At 42.5% G+C, this 20728-nt stretch overlaps 1 non-coding gene across 1 annotated transcript; it reads left to right on the top strand.

The window, feature by feature from the left end:
• Nucleotides 1-17819: 17819 nt before the first annotated feature.
• Nucleotides 17820-17974, top strand: LOC143432371 (5.8S ribosomal RNA). The gene has a single exon (XR_013102996.1). It is a non-coding gene; the product is annotated as a 5.8S ribosomal RNA (ribosomal RNA).
• The last annotated feature ends 2754 nt before the right edge of the window (nucleotides 17975-20728 follow it).

The raw sequence follows: 20728 nt of genomic DNA, 5'->3' as shown, positions 1-20728 counted from the left end.
AACCATTAGGAATAAGGTCGTAAGCCCTTTTACACGCCCGGGTAAATTGTAAAACGGGAATGTTTTGCCCGTCAAAATTAGGTACGGCCTCGAGTGCCTGCTTAAGTGAAAGTTCGTCATGCTGCGAACTGTGTACGTACGATATCGTATTTGAATTTTGAACTGATCGCGGATCTAAACGCGGCATATCTAGCGATACCGTATCGTCGCGTGGTAAGTCGGGCGTACGACGAATCGACTCTAACTCGCGGCGTAACATTTCGACCTGCTGAAGTAATGCAGCGGTACTCGGAGCAGCGGTATCTATCGCTTTCGCGGAGGTGCTCGACTGTGCGGTACACGGATTTGGCTCGCTTACGGCGTCTTCGAAATCGAGAACTTTATTTACACGTCTGTCGCGCTATCACACATCTGTCGGCTTCCTGCATCGCGGCGGCCTTTTGCGCTTGTTGTCGCGTCTTTGTTGGTGGAGTCCTAGTCGCCATGGCTAATTCGCGGTCCCTAACGGCAGAATTTCCGGAGGAAACGCGAGGCAAATCCCACCGCTGTCAACAAAAATATGTTCGTGTCGCGTCCTGAAGTCGCGAAAGCGCTCGTCAGGTGGACACTTATTGTAGCCGTTCCCGATATCGACGCGAACTGCGCGGAGCTGGGTTCGTCGGCGGACAAGACACGATTTATCGAGTACAAAGACTTGCAACTTACCTTTCGATGCTCTTGCCTCATTGACTTCTTTCTCGTTCCAGGTAGCGTAGGCGCCGAGGACCGGTGACCCGGATAGTGGCGGCGTACGGCTGGAACGGCGGAATGGAGACTGGAATCAGGCGCCAGGTAGGCAGATCCCGGCTAACGGGTATTGAAGATGGTATCGGGCGCTCGGAGGCTCGTACGGGACGTACGGCGGCGAAGACTTCCATCGCAGGATACGGAAGAGCTCTGCGACGGTCCGGATATTTGGGTGCACCACCCACGTATACACGCGCAAGCCGACGGATGAATACCTTCCTCCCCGCGCGTCATGTACGCTTTACCCGAGAATCGAAGCTCATCGAATGTACTTGCATTTCGGTAAAGCACGGCACGGCTAAGCGCTGGTTCGTTCTAGCTTACCGGAACCACCTAGGCGCAAGATACCTTGACACAAAAGAAATAAAGTAAAAGCGGCTAAGCGTTGGTTCAAGTGTCAAATGTACCTCGTCTACACTTCAATTGAACGTAAATGCGACACTTCCTTGCTAGGAAGTAGCGTTTCCAGATGTCTACGTATCGAAGCAATAGAGTTCCAGTGCTTCTTAAAACGGGATATCGCATCTCATTTCTATGTTTCATGATAAGATTTAATATTAACTGCGAAGTGCTACCTATTCCTCGTCTACACTACAAATGAATGTAAATGCGACACTTCCTTGCTAGGAAATAGCATTTGTACATGTCTACGTATCGAAGCAATAGAGTTCCAGTGCTTCTTAAAACGGGATATCGCATCTCATTTCTATGTCTCATGATAAGATTTAATATTAATTGCGAAGTGCCATGTACACCTCGTATTCACTACAAAAGAGTGTAAATGCGACACGTCCCTGCTAGGTAATAGCGTTTGCAGATGTCCACGTATAGTAGCAATAGGGTTCTAATGCCTCTTAAAACGCGATATCGCATATCATTTGTATTTTTCAAGATAAGATATAATATTCATTGCGAAGTGTCATGTATACCTCGCATACACTTCAAAACAATGTAAATGCGACACTTCCTTGCTAGGAAATAGCATTTGCAGATGTCTACGGATGGTAGCAGTAGAGTTCTGATGCTTCTCAAAACGCGATATCACATCTCATTCCATTGTTTCATAATAAGAAATAATATTCATTGCGAAATGTCACTTATACCTCGCATACACTTCAAACGAATGTAAATGCGACACTTCCTTGCTAGGAAATAGCGTTTGCAGATGTCTACGTATCGAAGCAATAGAATTCTAATGCTTCCTAAAACGCAATATCCTATCTCATTTCTATGTCTCATGATAAGATATAATATTCATTGCGAATTGTTATGTATTCCTCATCCACACTTCAAATGAATGTATATGTGACACTTCTTTGCTAGGAAATAGCGTTTGCAGATGTCTACGTATTGTAGCAATAGAGTTCTAATGCTTCTTAAAACGCGATATCGCACCTCATTTCTATGTTTCATGATAAGATATAATATTCATTGGGAAGTGTCATGTATACCTCGCATACACATCAAATGAATGTAAATGCGGCACTTCCTTTCTAGGAAATAGCGTTTGCAGATGTCTACGTATCGAACCAATAGATTTCTAATGATGCATAAAACGCAATATCGCATCTCATTTCTATGTTTCCTGATAAGATATAATATTCGTTGTGGAGTGTCATGTATACTTCGTATTCAGCTCAAAAGAATGTAAATGCGACACTTCCTTGCTAGGAAATAGCGTTTGCAGATGTCTACGTATCGTAGCAATAGAGTTCTAATGCTTCATAAAACGCGATATCGTATCTCATTTCTATGTTTCATGACAAGATATAATATTCATTGTGGAGTGTTATGTATACCTCGTATTCACTTCAAATGAATCTAAATCCGAGACCTCCTTGCTAGGATGTAGCGTTTGCAAATGTCTACGTATCGAAGCAATAGAGTTCTAATGCTTCTTAAAACGAGATATGGCAACTCATTTCTATGATTCATGATAAGATATAATATCCATTGCGAAGTGTCATGTATACCTCGCATACACTTCAAATGAATGTAAATGGGACACTTCCATCCTAGGAAATAGCGTTTGCTGATAGCTACGTATCGAAGCAATACAGTTCTAATGTTTCTTAAAACGAGATATCGCATCGCATTTCTATGTTTCATGATAAGATATAATATTCATTGCGAGGTGTTATGTATATCTCGTATTCACTTCAAAAGAATGTAAATGCGACACTTCCTTCCTAGGAAATAGCGTTTGCAGATGTCTAAGTATCGTAGCAAAAGGGTTCTAATCGTTCTTAAAACGCGATATCGCATCTCATTTCTATTTTTCATGATGAGATATAATATTCATTGCGAAGTGTTATGTATTCCTCGTCTACAAGTCAAATGAATGTAAATGGGACACATCCCTTCTAGGAAGCAGCGTTTCAGATGTCTACGTATCGAAGTAATAGAGATCTAATGCTTCTTAAATCATGATATCGCATCTCATTTCTATGTTTCATGATAAGATATAATATTCATTGCGGAGTGTTATGTATACTTCGTATTCACTCCAAAAGAATGTAAATGCGGCACTTCCTTGCTAGGAAGTAGCGCTTGCAGATGTCTACCTATCGAAGCAATAGAGTTCTAATGCTTCTTAAATAGCGATATCGCATCTCATTTCTATGTTGCATGATAAGATGTAATATTCATTGCGAAGTGTTATGCATACCTCGTCTACACTTCAAAAGGATGTAAATGCCACACTTCCTTGCTAGGAAATAGCGTTTCCAGTTGTTTACTTATCGGAGCTATAGAGTTCTATTGCTTCATTCAATACGATGTCGCAAGTCATTTCAATGATTCATGGTAAATTGCAATGCTTTATGCAATATGTTACATTTGTCTGCATCTAGACCCTAGAAGGATGTGAATCCTATACTTACTTGCAACGGAATATCGTTTCCGGATCTCTACGTGTCGAAGCAAGACATTTCTAATACTTCATGCAGCGCGATGTCGCATCTCATTTCATCGTTTCAAAGCAAAGTATCAGTAATCATACATCCATAACATTATGCTTAACTGTTAGAGGTTTTCAATAGAATGTGAAGTATATAATTCCATGCAACGGCGTGGCGCTCCGTAGTGTCTGTCTGTTATAGCAATCGAGCTAGAATTCTCCATGCAATGCGCTGGCGCATCCCATTTCATCGTTTCAAAGTAAGAATGCTGTAATCTCTTATGCATAGTTCTATGCTTATCTGCTTTAAAACTTCGTAAGAATGTAAATTCTACAGCTCCATGCAACAGGATTGCCCTTCGTTTTGTCTACATGTCGAGACAATAGAGTAGTAATGCATTATACAATGCCATGACTCATCTCATTTCAACGTTTCGAATTAAGTAAGCTGTAATCTTCTATGAAAAGCATCATAATTATCTGCTTCTACTCTACAATAGGATGTGAATTCTATAGATCCAAGCAACAGGAGGGCAGGCCCTCCACCATCCTACTGCCTGCCCTGATGCGGACAAAGGATTCCCAGGGCCTCTCAAACCGCGACCAACATCTATCTTATACTCTAACCGATTCATCGTTATGCGTTTTCCATTAAGCTTGCCGGGATCAGTCTATTTCGTTGTACCTTACCCTTACAGTATGGTATATAATCTGTTGCTTGATATTTCTAGCATTTCCTCTTAATAAATGCAATGCTTCCACATATTTTCTTTCTCTTTCTTTTTAGTTACATTGTTGTTATTTTATGCTTTTCACCCTCCACATTCCCTCTCTACACCATCTCGGAACAGACGTTATACGATTGCTGCAGGATGACGCCCCGGTCTCGTTACACCGAGATCGAGTGTTCTCTCTTGCATCCGTTGATTTATATATGTTATATATTGGAGAATATTTCCTCTTATCCTTTGTATTTCTCGAATGAAATTACATTGACAGAAGTACGAACTAGTTCTGCACGCTTATTTGAAACAACACTAAATCACCTTGTTAAACAATAATATATTAAATGTGACTTGGACTTTTAAATTTGAATTTATAAACATCTAACAGGTAAATGTGTTTTTCTTATTGTTCATATCATTATACATTCAGTGATTTATTGTGTGCTGTGATTTGATATATTAACTGCTTGATTATATTTTGCAATGAACTTTGCGTACCAAACATTGTTTTTACTCCTGATGGGAGTGGATAGTTCTTCGTTTTATATTCTTATATCGCATTGATTATAAAAGTATATGATATCTTTTTTATACAGTCATGTATAATTGTGTACTGTGACGGTTTTTCCCGTTACAATCCGCAAGAAAAGGGTATGTAGAACCAATAATAACGGGGTATCCAGAGGTTTAATCCGCGGTTATATCGGGGTACAGAATATCCGCATGATTCGGCAACGCGAAGTACAGAACAATAAATTTCCTATCCAGCGAGTATTTCGAAGCTGCGAGGCTGGGACTTTTTGGGCGCCAGCTACTAAAGAAGTAGCAAAAACTAGTAAACCACGCAACCCGGGGAAAGCCGGTGCAAGATAACCCTCGAAATTTCGAAATACTCTTTCGCTCGACTGCTTCTAGCCGAGTGCGCAAATTAGGGACGCGGGATACTGAACTCACGGCTTCTTTCTAGATTGCCTCGACACGGTATTACAAAAGGGTATACGACACGCCGCGAATGACCGGGGATCACCACCCGTTATACAATACAAATTACAATACGCGATATCACAAATGCGGCAGGGAACAAATGGGACGCTTTAGCGTATAAGGACTCACGTTCTCGTTTCCAACAAGTATGGATCCCGTTCAGTCCGTCTACCTCTCTCTCTCTCTCTCTCTCTCTCTCTCTCTCTCTCCCTCTCTCTCTCTCTCTCTCTCTCTCTCTCTCTCTCTCTCTCCTCCGAATCGCTACGTATAATCGCTTGCTCGATTGCTCGCTAAGTAATCGCTAAGACGTTGAGAAGAATAAGAGGCTGTCTTCGTGCTGGCTAGCTCATTATATCGGTTTGCTGGGGGTCTTCGGATCCCCTTAGATCCTCCTTAGGGCTCCTTGGTGGGGTAGGGCCATACGCTTCGGTATTGTTCGGGGCATCGATCGGTGGATTTCGGCGATCTTCCCTGATCGCCCCCTCTGGTGTGTCTAGAGGTGGTCCTCTGGATTATTTGAACTGCGGCGCGTGTCGCGCGCCGCGCTTTCCACGGCTCACCTGCAATTGCGCTGCGCATCTTGAGCTTTCCTCTCCATGGGCTCAGGGGAGGGGTGGAGGTCTTTCTCACACCCGAGAATCATCCTGTTCGTCTCCATGGACTATGGCAGCGGTCATATCGTTGCAGGGCTCTGGATCTTATCCTTCGGGCTTCAGGGTCTTTTCTGTTTCGCTTCCCGACTCCTCCACCGTCGAGCCCGTCACGCTACCTCGGCGCACAGCCCTTCCGCGAACCTGCGGTCTTGTTATCCGCCGAAGAGGCGTCTTGTGGGTCGCTTCTTCCATCAGCTCGCCAGTCTAATCCGTAGAACGGTGAGAGAGAAAAGAACGGAGGGGGGGGGGGGAGGTTCTACCATCGTGTATTTCACGCTCCTCGCAAATACAGCTATCGCTATGGTCCGCGTCGCGCTTCTTGCATGGGTGGTGAACTGCGAGCTAGTCTAACCGAAGCAGGGGGGGGGGGGTGAGCGAGCCTTGTGACGTCACCACGTCACAGTACATACAAATTCGCGATTAAGTAGCTATGTGTTCAAATTCAATTCCGAATAATGCACTAAAAAGCAGCCCAGATAACAAACGGCAAGATGGTAGCGACACCATGCCGGCACTATATTGCCACTTCCGAGGAGTGTCAATTGATTCGTAGTCATCTGTGACCGGATTCGTTAACTAAAATGCCAGAACGTGTTACCAGCACGTTCTAGACAAGCGAATCGCGCAGCACCAGCACCATGGTGACATGCGTATCATCGCTCCATTCATGAATCTCCTCAGCAATGGCGCAGGATCACATTAGGCAATGGGAAACCTGTGCTTTCATACAAATTAGAACCGTTAGATGTCAGTAGATGTTCAGCATATGAGTATTGATAGACATTTTGATGGTCGTTTTCCTATATTTATAGTTATTGAGCGAGTCGTATATATTACTTTCAATCCATCATAGACTAAAAATATTATTTATAAAAATAGTATTACTTATGAAATAAAAATTCATGCTGTTGCGTCCATAACTTCGCCTTGTGTAATTTTTGAAATAACATGCTGTCATCGTATTTAGTGTAACCCTCAATTGCATGAATTTGTAACAATAAATTGATGAAAATATATATAAAATAAGTGTATATATTTTTATGACAAAGTAATTATCGACTTTATGGAAAAAATCTCCCTATCGAGCTAGTTTATAGAAAATAATAAAATCGAGTTCTTATATCTTTGTTTTGTGCCGGTGTATCTATTTTGGAATCAAAATAAATAGATTGCGCAGTTTAGTCATTTTTCATATTTGCTTATAATTTTTATGGAAACAGCTTCCCCATTAGCAAATGTCAGCCTACGCCACAACCACGCGTAGCTATGGTGAGCTGATAGTGTCATTGTTACGGCCGTGTAGCCCGTGTGCTATATCTCGGTGCTTTAATAGTGCCGTGATACGAATGCCGCCCCAGTACTAACAGTATGCCATTTCGAAAGCTGAGTAGAAGCACTTTGTTAGCACAGTTCTGTCACGGAATTCGTTCCATCCGTTGTCATTGGCGTGCCAATCGCTGGCTGTTTGGGATATTGTAGTGCATGAGACAGACTTGTTCCTTATCATCGTCAAGGAGATGGATTTTCACTCCCCCCTTTTTGAATTTTTTAAATTATTGTTTGGAATTTTTGCCGTTTCTGTATCTCTATGACCGCATTGTGGATTCAACTTATGTACGATCTTTTTGGTCTTCATCTTTTGTTACATGTAATATTATATATGTGATGCACGTTTGTTATGTAATGCTCCGATTTGTATGCCTCAGATACTTTTATTCTTTGGTAAAGCAACTTATTCGATTAATATATATTTATTAGACATAGATATAAACAATTAGAAAAATGTTATTAAAACGCTGTTAAATATGATGTTTCAATTATATATTTAAGGTCTGAAGATGTAGATGCAATTAATGTCCGATATTTTACGCGATCCAATCGACGTATCGAGTGAGGCTATGAAATATAAAAATCTTTTACTATTCTTCGACCCCTTTACATTAAATGAATGATTAGTTCTGCAAGACAAGAAGCCTGAATTAGTGAGATATCTAGGAACATAAGTAATTTGTAAGTAACACATCTTTTCTCTTTGAAATATTTGCCTTTGCATAGAATAGAACGTATAGATATAATTGCCTGTTTTGTACCCATTTCGGTCCAATTCTATTATAGCCTTTGAGCAGAAGTAATATTGATTAGAAAAACAAGATACTATAAGTAACTAATATACTATAAGTAAAATAATAAACATCATAATATTAAATTTAACTCTGTTCATCGTTGCCTTGTTGGACACATCCATAACAATATACAGGGTGGGGCAATAATAATTAGCACCTCAGATATCCACGAAACTATAAGTTTCATAGAAGTTTTTGCTAATATAAAATTGCATAGTACAAAGGGCCCATCCGTTGATGAAAATAGTTTTTTTGTAAGTGGAGTTATGTTGGACATATGAAGGTTACCTTCATTTTTTAAAGTGAATTGGTATGTCCATTCCTCCGTAATACGATAGAGCATTTTAAAGCAAGTTTATCGATCTGTAACATGAAGGCATTGAAGGTTACAAAAAGAAAAGAAAGGCGATAATACTCACGGTTTTGATAGTAAATGAAACATACGTATTGTAAACAGTGGTGGAAGGCGTAATACTTACCGTTTACTTCACTGTGAATAAACACTTTTCGTAGGGCATTTCAATAGTTTGAAGCATAAGTTAAACATGACAAGATTAGTATTGAAAAATCGGTTCCAATACGTTTGAATGAGATGCCATATCGCATTTTAGGACACATTAGTTCTCTATTGCTTCGATACGTAGACACCTGGAAACGCTACTTCCTAGCAAGGAAGTGTGGCATTTACATTCTTTTGAAGTGTAGACGAGGTACACATAACACTTCGCAATGAATAATATATCTTATCATGAAACATAGAACTGCGATGCGTTGTCGCGTTTAAAGAAGCATTAGAACTCAATTCTCTTGACAGGTGGACGTCTGGAAACGCTATTTCCTAGCAAGGATGTGTGCCATTTACATTCCTTTGATGTATAGACAAGAGATACATATCCCTTCGCTATGAATATTATATCTTATCGCGAAACATAGAAATGAGTTGCGATATCGCGCTTTAAGCAGCATTGGAACACTATTGCTTCGATACGTAGACATCTGCAAACGCTATTTCCTAGCAAGGAAGTGTCGCATTTACATTTTTTTGCGGCGAATACGAGATATACCTAACACTGCACAATGACTATTATATCTCATCATGAATCATAGAAATGAGATTTGACATCTCGTTTTAAGAAGCATTAGGACTCTTTTGCTACGATACGTAGACATCTGCAAACGCTATTTCCTAGCAAGCAATAGTCGCATTTACATTCTTTTGAAGTGAATACGAGGTATACATGACACTTCGGAATGAATATTATATCTTATCACGAAATATAGAAATGAGATGCGATATCGCGATTTAAGTAGCATTAGAACACTATTGCTGCGATACGTAGGCATCTGCAAAAGCTATTTCCTAGGAAGGAATATTCTCATTTACATTCTTTTGAAGTGAATACGAGGTATACATGACACTTCGTAATGAATATTATATCTTATTATGAAACATAGAAGTGAGATGCCATATCGTGTTTTAGGAAGAATTACAACTCTATGGCCTCGATGCGGAGACATCTACAAACGCTATTTCCTAGGATGGAAGTGTCGCACTTACATTCTTTTGAAGTGAATACGAGGTATACATGACACTTCGCAATGAATATTATATCTTATCACGAAACATATAAATGAGATGCGATATCGCGATTTAAGTAGCATTAGAACTCTATTGCTGCGATACGTAGGCATCTGCAAACGCTATTTCCTAGGAAGCAATATTCTCATTTACATTCTTTTGAAGTGAATACGAGGTGTACATGACACTTCGCAATGAATATTATATCTTATCATGAAACATAGAAGTGAGATGCGATATCGCGATTTAGGTAGCATTAGAACTCTATTGCTACGATACGTAGACATCTGCAAACGCTACTTCCTAGTAAGGAACATACGCATTTACATTCTTTTGAAGTGAATACGTGGTATACATGACACTTCGCAATGAACATTATATCTTATCACGAAACATAGAAATGAGACGCGACATCGTAATCTAAGAAGCATTAGAACACTTTTGCTACAATACGTAGGCATCTGCAAACTCAATTTCCTAGCAAGGAAGTGTCGCATTTACATTCGTTTGGAGTGAATACGAGGTATACATAACACTTCGCAATGAATATTACATCTTATCACGAATCATAGAAATGAAATGCGACATCTCATTTTAAGAAGCATTAGGACTCTTTTGCTACGATACGTAGACATCTGCGAACGCTATTTCCTAGCAAGGAAGTGTCGCATTTACATTCATTTGAAGTGAGTGCGAGGTATACATAACACTGCACAATGAATATTATATCTTGTCATGAAACGTAAAAATGAGATGCGATATCGCGATTTAAGATGTATTAGACCTCTACTGCTACGATACCTAGAAATCTGCAAACGCTACTTCCAAGCAAGGAAGTGTCGCATTTACAATCTTTTGAAAGGAATGCGAGGTATACATGACACTTCGCAATGAATATTATATCTTATCATGAAACGTAGAAATGAGATGCGATATCGCCTTTTCTGAAGCATTGGAAGTCTATTGCTACGATACTTAGACATCTGCAAACGCTATTTCCTAGCAGGGAAGTGTCGCATTTACATTCTTTTGAAGTGAATACGAGGTATACATGACACTTCGCAATGAATATTATATCTTATCATGATACATAGAAATGAGATGCGATATCGCGATTTTAGAAGCATTAGAACTTCATTGCTACGATACGTAGACATCTGCAAACGCTACTTCCAAGCAAGGAAGTGTCGCATTTACAATCTTTTGAAAGGAATACGAGGTATACATGACACTTCGCAATGAATATTATATCTTATCGCGAAACATAGAAATGAAATGCGACATCTCGTTTGAAGAAGCATTAGGACTCTATTGCTACGATACATAGACAGCTGCCAACGCTATTTCCTAGGACGGAAACGTCGCATTTCATTCTTTTGAAGTGAATACGAGGTATATATGACACTTCCCATGAAAATTATACCTTATCACGAAACATAGAAATGGGATGTGGTATCGCGATTTAGGTAGCATTAGAACTCTATTGCTACAATAAGTAGACATCTGCACACGCTATTTCCTAGCAAGGAATAGTCGCATTAACATTCTTTGAAGTGAATACGAGGTATACATGACACTTCGCAATGAATATTATATACTTATCACGAAACATAGAAACGAAATGCGATATCGGGATTTAAGAAGCATTAGAACTCTACTGCTTCGATACGAAGGCATCTGCAAACGCTATTTAATATGAAGGAAGTTTCGCATTTTCATTCTTTTGAAGTGAATACGAGGTATACATGACACTTCGCAATGTATATTATATCTTATCATGAAACATATTAGTGAAATGCGATATCGTGTTTTAAGAAGCATTAGAAATCTGTAGCCTCGATACGTAGAAATCTGCAAACGCTATTCCCTAGCATGGAAGTGTCGCGTTTACATTCTTCTGTTGTGAATACGAGGTATACATGACACTACGCAATGAATATTATATCTTATCACGAAACATAGCAATGAGATGCGATATCGCGATTTAAGAAGCATTAGAACACTATTGCTTCGATACGGAGATATCTGCAATCGCTATTTTCTAGGAAGGAAGTGTCCCATTTACATTCTTTTGAAGTGAATACGAGGCATGCATGACAATTCGCAATGAATATTATATCTTATCACGAAACATAGAAATGAAATGCGACATCTCGTTTGAAGAACCATTAGGACACTATAGCTACGATACATAGCCATCTGCAAACGCTACTTCCTAGGATGGAAACGTCGCATTTACATTCTTTGAAGCGAATACGAGGTATACATGACACATCGCAATGAATATTATATCTTATCATGAAACATAGAAACGAGACGCGATATCGCGTTTTGTGAAGCATGAGAAGACTACTGCTACGATACGTAGACATCTGCAAACGCGATTTCCTAGGAAGGAAGTGTCGCATTTACATTCTTTTGAAGTGAATACGAGGTATACATAACACTCCACAATGAATATTATATCTTATCATGAAACATAGAAATGAGACGCGATATCGCACTTTGCGAAGCATTAGAACTCTATTGCTACGATACGCAGACATCTGGAAACGCTATTTCCTAGCAAGGAAGTGTCGCATTTACATTCATTTGAAGTGTATGCGAGGTGTACATGACTCTTCGCAATGAATTTTAGATCTAATCATGAAACATAGAAATGAGATGCGATACCGCTATCTAAGAAGCATTAGAAGTCTACTGCTACGATACGTCGACATCTGCAAACGCCATTTCCTAGCAAGGAAGTGTCGCATTTACATTCTCTTGAAGTGAATACGAGGTATACATAACACTCCACAATGAATATTATATCTTATCATGAAACATAGAAATGAGATGCGATATCGCGTTTTAAGGAGCATTAGAACACTATTGCTTCGATACGGAGATATCTGCAAACGCTACTTCCTTGCAAGGAAATATCTCATTTACATACTTTTGAAGTGAATACGAGGTATGCATGACACTTCCCAATGAATATTATATCTCATCATGAAACATAGAAATGTGATGCGACATCTCGTCTTAAGAAGCCCTAGAAATCTATTGTTTTGATACGTAGACATCTGGAAACGCTAATTCCTAGCAAGAAAGTGTGGCATTTACATTCTTTAGAAGTGTAGATGAGGTATATATAACGCTTGACAATGAATAGTGTATCTTATCATGAAACATATAAATGAGGTGCGATATCGCGCTTTAAGATGCATTAGAGCTCTACTGCTTCGATACGTAGACATGTGGAAACGCTATTTCCTAGCAAGGAAGTGAGGCATTTACATGTTTGTGATGTGTAGGCGAGGTATACATAACACTTCGCAATGAATATTATTTCTTATCATGAATCATAGAAATGAGATGCGATATCGCGTTTTGAGAAGCATTAGAACTATATATTTTCGATACGTAGACATCTGGGAACGCAATTTCCTTGCAAGGGCGTGTGGCATTTAGATTATTTGGCAGTGCAGACGAGGTATTCATTACACTTCGCAATGAATATTATATCTTATCATGAAACATGGAAATGAGATGCGCTATCGCCTTCTAAGCAGCTTTAGAACCCGACTACTTCGATACGTAGACATCTGGATACGCATTTCCTAGCAAAGAAGTGTCGCATTTACATTCTTTTGAAGTGTAGACGACGTATACATAACACTTCGCAACGAATATTATATCTTATCATGAAACATAGATATGAGATGCGATATCGCGTGATAAGAAGAATTAGAGCAATATTGCTTCGATAAATGGACATTTGGGAGCGCATTTCCTAGCAAGGAAGAGTGGCGTTTACGTTCTTTTGAATAGTAGACGAGGTATGCATAACACTTCGCAATGAATATTATTTCTTATGATGAAACATAGAAATGAGATGCGATATCGCGTTTTCTGAAGCACTAGAACTCTATTGCTTCGATACGTAGACATATGGAAACGCATTTCCTGGCAAGGATGTGTGGCATTTACATACTTTTGAAGGGTAGACCAGGTATACATAACACATCGCAAAGAATATTATATCTTATCATGAAACAGAAATAAGATGTGATATCGCGTTTTAAGAAGCATTACAATTCCATTGCTTCGATACGTAGACATCTGGAAACGCTATTTCCTAGCAAGGACGTGTGACATTTACATTTTTTTGAAGTGTAGACGAGGTGTACATAACACTTCGCAATGAATATTGTATCTTATCATGAAACATACAAATGCGATGCGATATCGCGCTTTAAGAAGCATTTAAACTTTATTGTTTCGATACGTAGACATCTGGAAACGCATTTCACTGCAAGGAAGTGTGGCATTTACATTCTTTTGAAGTTTAGACGAAGTATACATAACACTTCGCAATGAATAAGGTATCTTATAATGAAACATATAAATGAGTTTCGATATCGCGGTTTAAGAAGCATTAGAACTGTATTGCTTCGATATGTAGACATCTGGAAACGCTATTTCCTAACAAGGAACGTGTTTGGAATGACAACGCGTGTCATTTCTATGTTTCATGTTATGATATAATATTCACTGCGAAGTGTTATGTATACCTCGCCTACACTTCAAAACAATGTAAATGCCACACTTCTACGGTTAGGAAATGCGTTTCCAGATGTCTACGTATCGGAGTTCTATGTTTCATGATGAGATATAATATTCACTGCGAAGTGTTATGTATACCTCGTCTACACTTCAAAAGAATGTAAATGCAACACTTCCTTGTCTGGAAATGCGATTCCAGATGTCTACGTATCGTAGCAATAGAGTTCTAGTGCTTCTCAAAACGCGATATCGCATCTCATATCTATGTTTCATGATAAGATATAATATTCATTGTGCAGTGTTATGTATACCTCGTATTCACTTCAAAAGAATGTAAATGCGACACTTCCATGCTAGGGAATAGCATTTGCAGAAGTCTACGTATCGAAGCAGTAGAGATTTAATGCTTCTTAAAACGAGATATCGCATCTGATTTCTATGTTTCATGATAAGATACAATATTCATTGCGCAGTGTCATGTATACCTTGCATACACTTCAAATGAATGTAAATGCCACACTTCTTTGCTAGGAAATTGCGTTTCCAGATGCCTACGTACCGAAGCACTATAGTTCTAACGCTTCTTATAACGCGATATCGCATCTCATTTCTATGTTTCATGATAAGATGTAATATTCAGAGCGAAGTGTTATGTATACCTCGTCAACACTTCAAAAGAATGAAAATTCCACAATTCCTTCCAACGAAATAGCGTTTCTAGACGTCTAGATGTTTCTAGATGTTTCATGATAAGTTGTAATATTCAGTGCAAAGCGTTATGTATATCTGGATAATACTTCAAAGGAATGTAAATCCCACACTTCCTTGCTACGGAATTGCGTTTATAGATCGCGTTTATAGATCGACGTATCGATGCAATAGAGTTCTAGTGCTTCATAGAACGTGATATCGCATCTCATTTCTATGTCCCATGATAACATGCAATATTCAATGTAGATCCTTATGTGTATCTCGTCTACACTTCGAAAGAATGTAAATGCCACACTTCGTTGCTACGGAATAGCGTATTTAGATGTCTACTTATCGAAACATTACAGTTCTAATTCTTGATAAAACGCGATATCGTATATCATATCTATGTTTCATGGTAAGATATAATTTAATGCAATGCGTTATGTATACCTCGTCACTATTTCATGAGAATGTAAAGCCCACACTTCCTTGGGACGAAATAGCGTTTCCAGATGTCTACGTATCAAAGCAATACAGTTCCAATTCTTCATTAGACACGAAATCGTATCTCATATCTGTGTTTCATGGTAAGATGTAATTTAATGCAACGCGTTATGTATATCACGTCTACACTTCAAAAGCATGTAAACCCCACTGTGCCTTGCTGCGGGATAGCGTTTCTAGATGTCTACGTTTCGAAGCAATAGTGTTATAATATTGCCACCATTGTGGCGCTGCGGAGGACTCGGCGCGGCACACTCTTCAGGAGTGTCCTGCCTGGGAGGTGCCGCGTCGGGCATTAGCGGCGGAAATATATACAGACCTATCGTTGCCGAGCATCCTGTCTGTGATGCTTGGTCGTGGGAGCGTCGTGCGGGCCATGATCTCCTTTTGCGAGGAGGCCATGGTCGCGAAGGAGGCCGCCAAGCGTGTCAGGGAGCAATCCCTGCTCGACGCTGCTCACGGAGTCGGCGTCGTAGACGTTTACCCCGTTTCGCCTCACGGTATGGGGGGCTTCTACTTTAGGGTGGATGTCGCTCCTAAGAACCCTTCGCGGGGCGGAACTTCGCCACCTTCGCCGCGCCTGCGTGTCATGATGGTGGCCATTACGCCTCAGGGGCCACAATTCGGCATTTGTCGGACCGTGGTATCGAGTCTGACGCACCCGCGGCACCCAGTGCGTCCGGCCCACGCCTGGCCCGAGGCATCGACGACGCCCGTGCGGTGTGAACCACTTAGGTCGTGCCCCACGTCTTTGCACGGGTGTCGTCCGGGGGCGCGTTCGGTCCGATTGGGGGATTGTTCCGAACATTGCACGCGTCCTCCGGGACGGGAGTGGTGGCCGCGTGGCCCAGCCATTGCTCATTCCTCAGACGGGGTAGTGTGTCTTGTCGACCACACTCCTCTCGGGGAATGGGATGCTCCCAGTCACCATGGAGGACCCCGGCGCCGCAGGGGACCGAACTTGTTCGTCCAGAGTTCCCGGTCCCCTCCCAGCAGCGCCGAGATCGGTCACCGTGGGATTTTAGCCGGTAAGTGTCCGGCATACCCCCGGAGTTCCCCAGCTCCGGGAGATCCATGAGGATTTCCCCACGTTAAAAAAAAAAGGCTAGTTTTAGGTTTAGTTTTATTAGATGGGGTTCAAGTTATATTAGGTTCAAGTTATTCTGGGTTCAAGTTATACGGGTATCGAGTTTAAAGTTTATGTTATACGGCGTTTGATTTTAAGGTTCAAGTTATACGGGGTTTGATTTTAAGATTGAAGTTATACTGGGTTTGAGTTTAAGGTTCACGTTGTACGGGGTTTGAATTCGTGCTAGGAGCGTGCGTGGTGTCGTTGCGCGTAACCTGTTAAAGATGGTCGATAGTACCGTTCCTTTCGGAGGGGACGATTCGTCGGGAATAGCCCCGGTTGTCAAGAGTCTAAGATACCCAGCGACCGTTGCGAGCTTTCGAATCATTTATGCTCGCTTCGTGTCGTCGGGTGAATATATAGACCGCTCGAGGCTGTGTTGGGCGAACGGTAGAGTGTTCTAACGAATGTACGAATTTTTTTTCGTTTACCTGAGCCTTGTTGGAATCGAAACGACTGGATGGTATTGGAATTTTGAAGAGACCGTTGTCGTCGTTGTTCGTTCGGAGGGGACGATTCGTTGCTCGCACCAAGCCTCATTGTCGAGAGTCTGAGCAAAACCTGCCGTTGCGAGATTGAATAATTTTATACTCGCTTCGTGTTGCCGGGGAAAGCTTTTATAGACCGCCTCGAGACTGTGCATGAAGGCGACGAATGTCCCATCGATGATAACATTATTATGTTCACTCGAATGAGAGCGTCCTGCCGATCTCGAAAGCAATACGCCGCTGTGTGTTTGGTTTTTTTTCTTCTTAGTTCGACGCGCGCGTTCGTTCCAGAGGGGACGATTCCGCGTTGCCCGTTGTCCTCGTTGTCGAGAGTCTGCAATCCCGCCGTTGCGAACTCGAACAGTTTATGCTCGCTTCGCGTTGTCGGGAGGAAAAAGACCGCCTCGAGACTGCTGGTACAAATTCGGAGGAGTCCTAACGAATTTTTGAAAGATTTTTTTTCTTCATACCTGGACGCGCGTGTGCATTTTTCGTAACTTTGAGGGAGACCTTGCGCGCCAACCACTGGGGTATGCGTTTCATCCGTAGGACCGATATATCGTGTCGCCTCGAACTCCGTCGAGAGGTGAAAGCCGCCACGGTTCGGCGACGCCCGCGTCTCGTTCACCGGAGACGATTGGGTATCGACTTGTTCGAACTTTAGTACCAAGAGACTTAAAGATCAATAAAATATACATATACGATTACCCTGAACGGTGGATCACTTGGCCCGTGGGTCGATGAAGAACGCAGCTAATTGCGCGTCAACGTGTGAACTGCAGGACACATGAACATCGACATTTCGAATGCACATTGCGGTCCACGGATACAAATCCTGGACCACGCCTAGCTGAGGGTCGTTCCCGTAACCAAAATACTGCTTGCGTTGCGCTTCGTCGAATCTGTTTTCCCTACGGTGCTCGAATCTGCTCGCCGTCGTTCATTCTCGATTTAAATTACGAACGTTTCTTAGTTCGGGCGGCACCGAGAAAAGGAGGAAGAGAAGCGATACACGACGTACGAGCGATCGTTGGACGCTCGTCTGAGTCGTCCGTGACCGTGCCGAGGCAATCTGCGATTGGCAACGTGTGTGCGCGTGCGGGGTGCGTAAACGTGTTCATGGAACTGGACGGTGTGTCAATTAGGAACACGCGTGAGTTCTTCGTGGCGTCGTGAGTCGTTCGTTAAACAGGCGACCGCCCACAGGGAACCGCTTCGATCGTGTTTCGATTGCCGATTTTGTTCCGTGTTCCGAATTCGCACACCCGCCACACGCATCGCCTTCACCTGCCTTTAGCGCACGATACGAACATGCCGCGCGCTCGACGTCGTTTAAAATGAATTTTTTTTCATGCCGCAAGAGCGCGGATGAATTCTCGGTCGAGAGAGAAGAGATATATAAGAAAGAGAGCGACATCGTCGTAACGCGAGAGATGATGATGCGCATCCGATCGTTCGAAGTTCTCCTCGTACAACCCCAGGGTGTTCGATCAGAATAACCCGTTATCTCTGTTCTCTCCGCGTGTGTATAACATGTTCCGCGAGGGAAAAAAAAGATCTCTCACGCGGAACGTCACTCGGACATAGGCCGTCAATGCGCTGTAATGTCGTAACGTTATTCGTGAGGGCGCTCCAACTCGGCCTGTCCTTCGTTCTGAAGGATCAGGGTAATAAAATCGGGGGAAAAGGAGCCGCTCCGTTTCGATCTCTGCGTGTAACGCGCGGAAGGTGGAACCGTTGGAGAGTATAAACGGTGTTGATCGTTCGCAGCTACGACGAAAAAGAGGACGGATGTTAAAGAAACGCCGGTAACTTGGTCGTCTAGCGAGAGTCTCGTATTCTTTTTTATATTTTTGACGAATCTTATATAAAAGAAATACCGACACACGAAAGACATTGGCGAGGTGTATAAAACGCTTCGACGAGAACAACAACGAAGAGGTTCGTGTAGTTCTTCTTGCCGGTTTCTCGAGCGGTAAATCAAAGGATCGTTGTGTCGGAGATGGACGAAAGTTCTTTTCGTCGTCTGCCGTCCCCGTTCGCCGATGCTCTCTCCTCATCTTGTATATATTATACATACGAATCTCCTTACCTTCTCTCCGCAAGCGAGTTCGATGGCACGAATGAATTTCGTGCGTCACGTAGAGACGACCTCAGATTAGGTGAGATTACCCGCTGAATTTAAGCATATTACTAAGCGGTGGAAAAGAAACTAACCAGGAATTCCTTAGTAGCTGCGAGCGAACAGGAATGAGTCCAGCACTGAATCCCGCGGTTCCGCCGCTGGGAAATGTAGTGTTCGGGAGGATCCGTTTATCCCGAGACAACGAACCGCGTCCAAGTCCATCTCGGATGGGGCCATTTATCCACAGAGTGTGCCAGGCCCGTAACGACCGGTACGCGTTTCGGGACGATCTCTCCTTAGAGTCAGGTTGCTTGAGAGTGCAGCCCTAAGTGGGTGGTAAACTCCATCTAAGACTAAATACGACCACGAGACCGATAGCGAACAAGTACCGTGAGGGAAAGTTGAAAAGAACTTTGAAGAGAGAGTTCAAGAATACGTGAAACCGTTCAGGTGTAAACCTGAGAAACCCAAATGATCAAATGAAGAGATACATCGACGACAATACGGGCTCTCGATGGCGCGCGATGCCCCGGTGGTACCCTCGCGGTTCCACAGTGAACGGCACGCCGCCGTCGGCGAACGTTCCGATGATATAGTCGTGTACTTCTCCCCTAGTAGAACGTCGCGACCCATTGCACGTCGGTCTACGGCCCGAGTGAGCGCCTATAGCTTCGCAATCTTGCGCACGCGGCAGACCCTCGGTCGCCTGCTCGGCTGCGGACGGTACTCGTACGGTATCGGGCCACAACCAATCCATTCTCGACTGTATGTGCGCCTAGCCCGCCGCAAGCTCGGTCAGACTACCCGGTGGAACAGATTTTGCGCCGGCGCCGGGCTTGGCCACCTGTTAGCAGGCGGTGCCTCGACTGCCTTGGTCTCGAGGTTCCTTGAAATGGGGAACAGTCCCCATTCTGGTGACGGGCTACGGCTTCTTCCTTCTAGACGGAGTCATCGGTGCGAGGGAGGCGGGGATGGGAACTCGTAGATGGAAACGAGAAGGCGATGCGTAAAAGTGCGAGTGAGACAGAGTTGCTCGTTGGTATAAGCGAGACAGCGATGCGTATTGGCGTGAGTGAGACAGAGGTGCTCGTAGGTTCGAGTGAGCGCGTGCACTAGCACGCACGCGAACGCTGCTGGTTGCTGGATTTGCAGGCGTGTACGGCAGGTTGCCTGCGTGCGCGAATTGATGCTGGAGGCGGCAAAGAGGCTGATGGGTGGCAGGCGCTACGCCTGACGTCACCTTACACTCTAAAAGAATGTAAATCCTACACTTCCTTTCTACGGAATATCGTATCTAGATGTTTACAAATCTATGCGATACAGTACTAATGCTTCATAAAACGTGATATCCCATTTCATGTCAACAGTTCAAAGTAAGTACGTAGGTTGTAAAGCTCTATGCATCGCGTTATGCTTATCTGCTTCTACCCTTAAAAAGAATGTGAACACTACACTCCCTTGCAGAGGGATAGCGCTTTTAGATGTCTAC

Source organism: Xylocopa sonorina, unplaced genomic scaffold, assembly GCF_050948175.1.
Source record: "Xylocopa sonorina isolate GNS202 unplaced genomic scaffold, iyXylSono1_principal scaffold0085, whole genome shotgun sequence".
NCBI lineage: Eukaryota > Metazoa > Arthropoda > Insecta > Hymenoptera > Apidae > Xylocopa > Xylocopa sonorina.
This window is presented reverse-complemented; position numbering and strand designations above follow the sequence as displayed.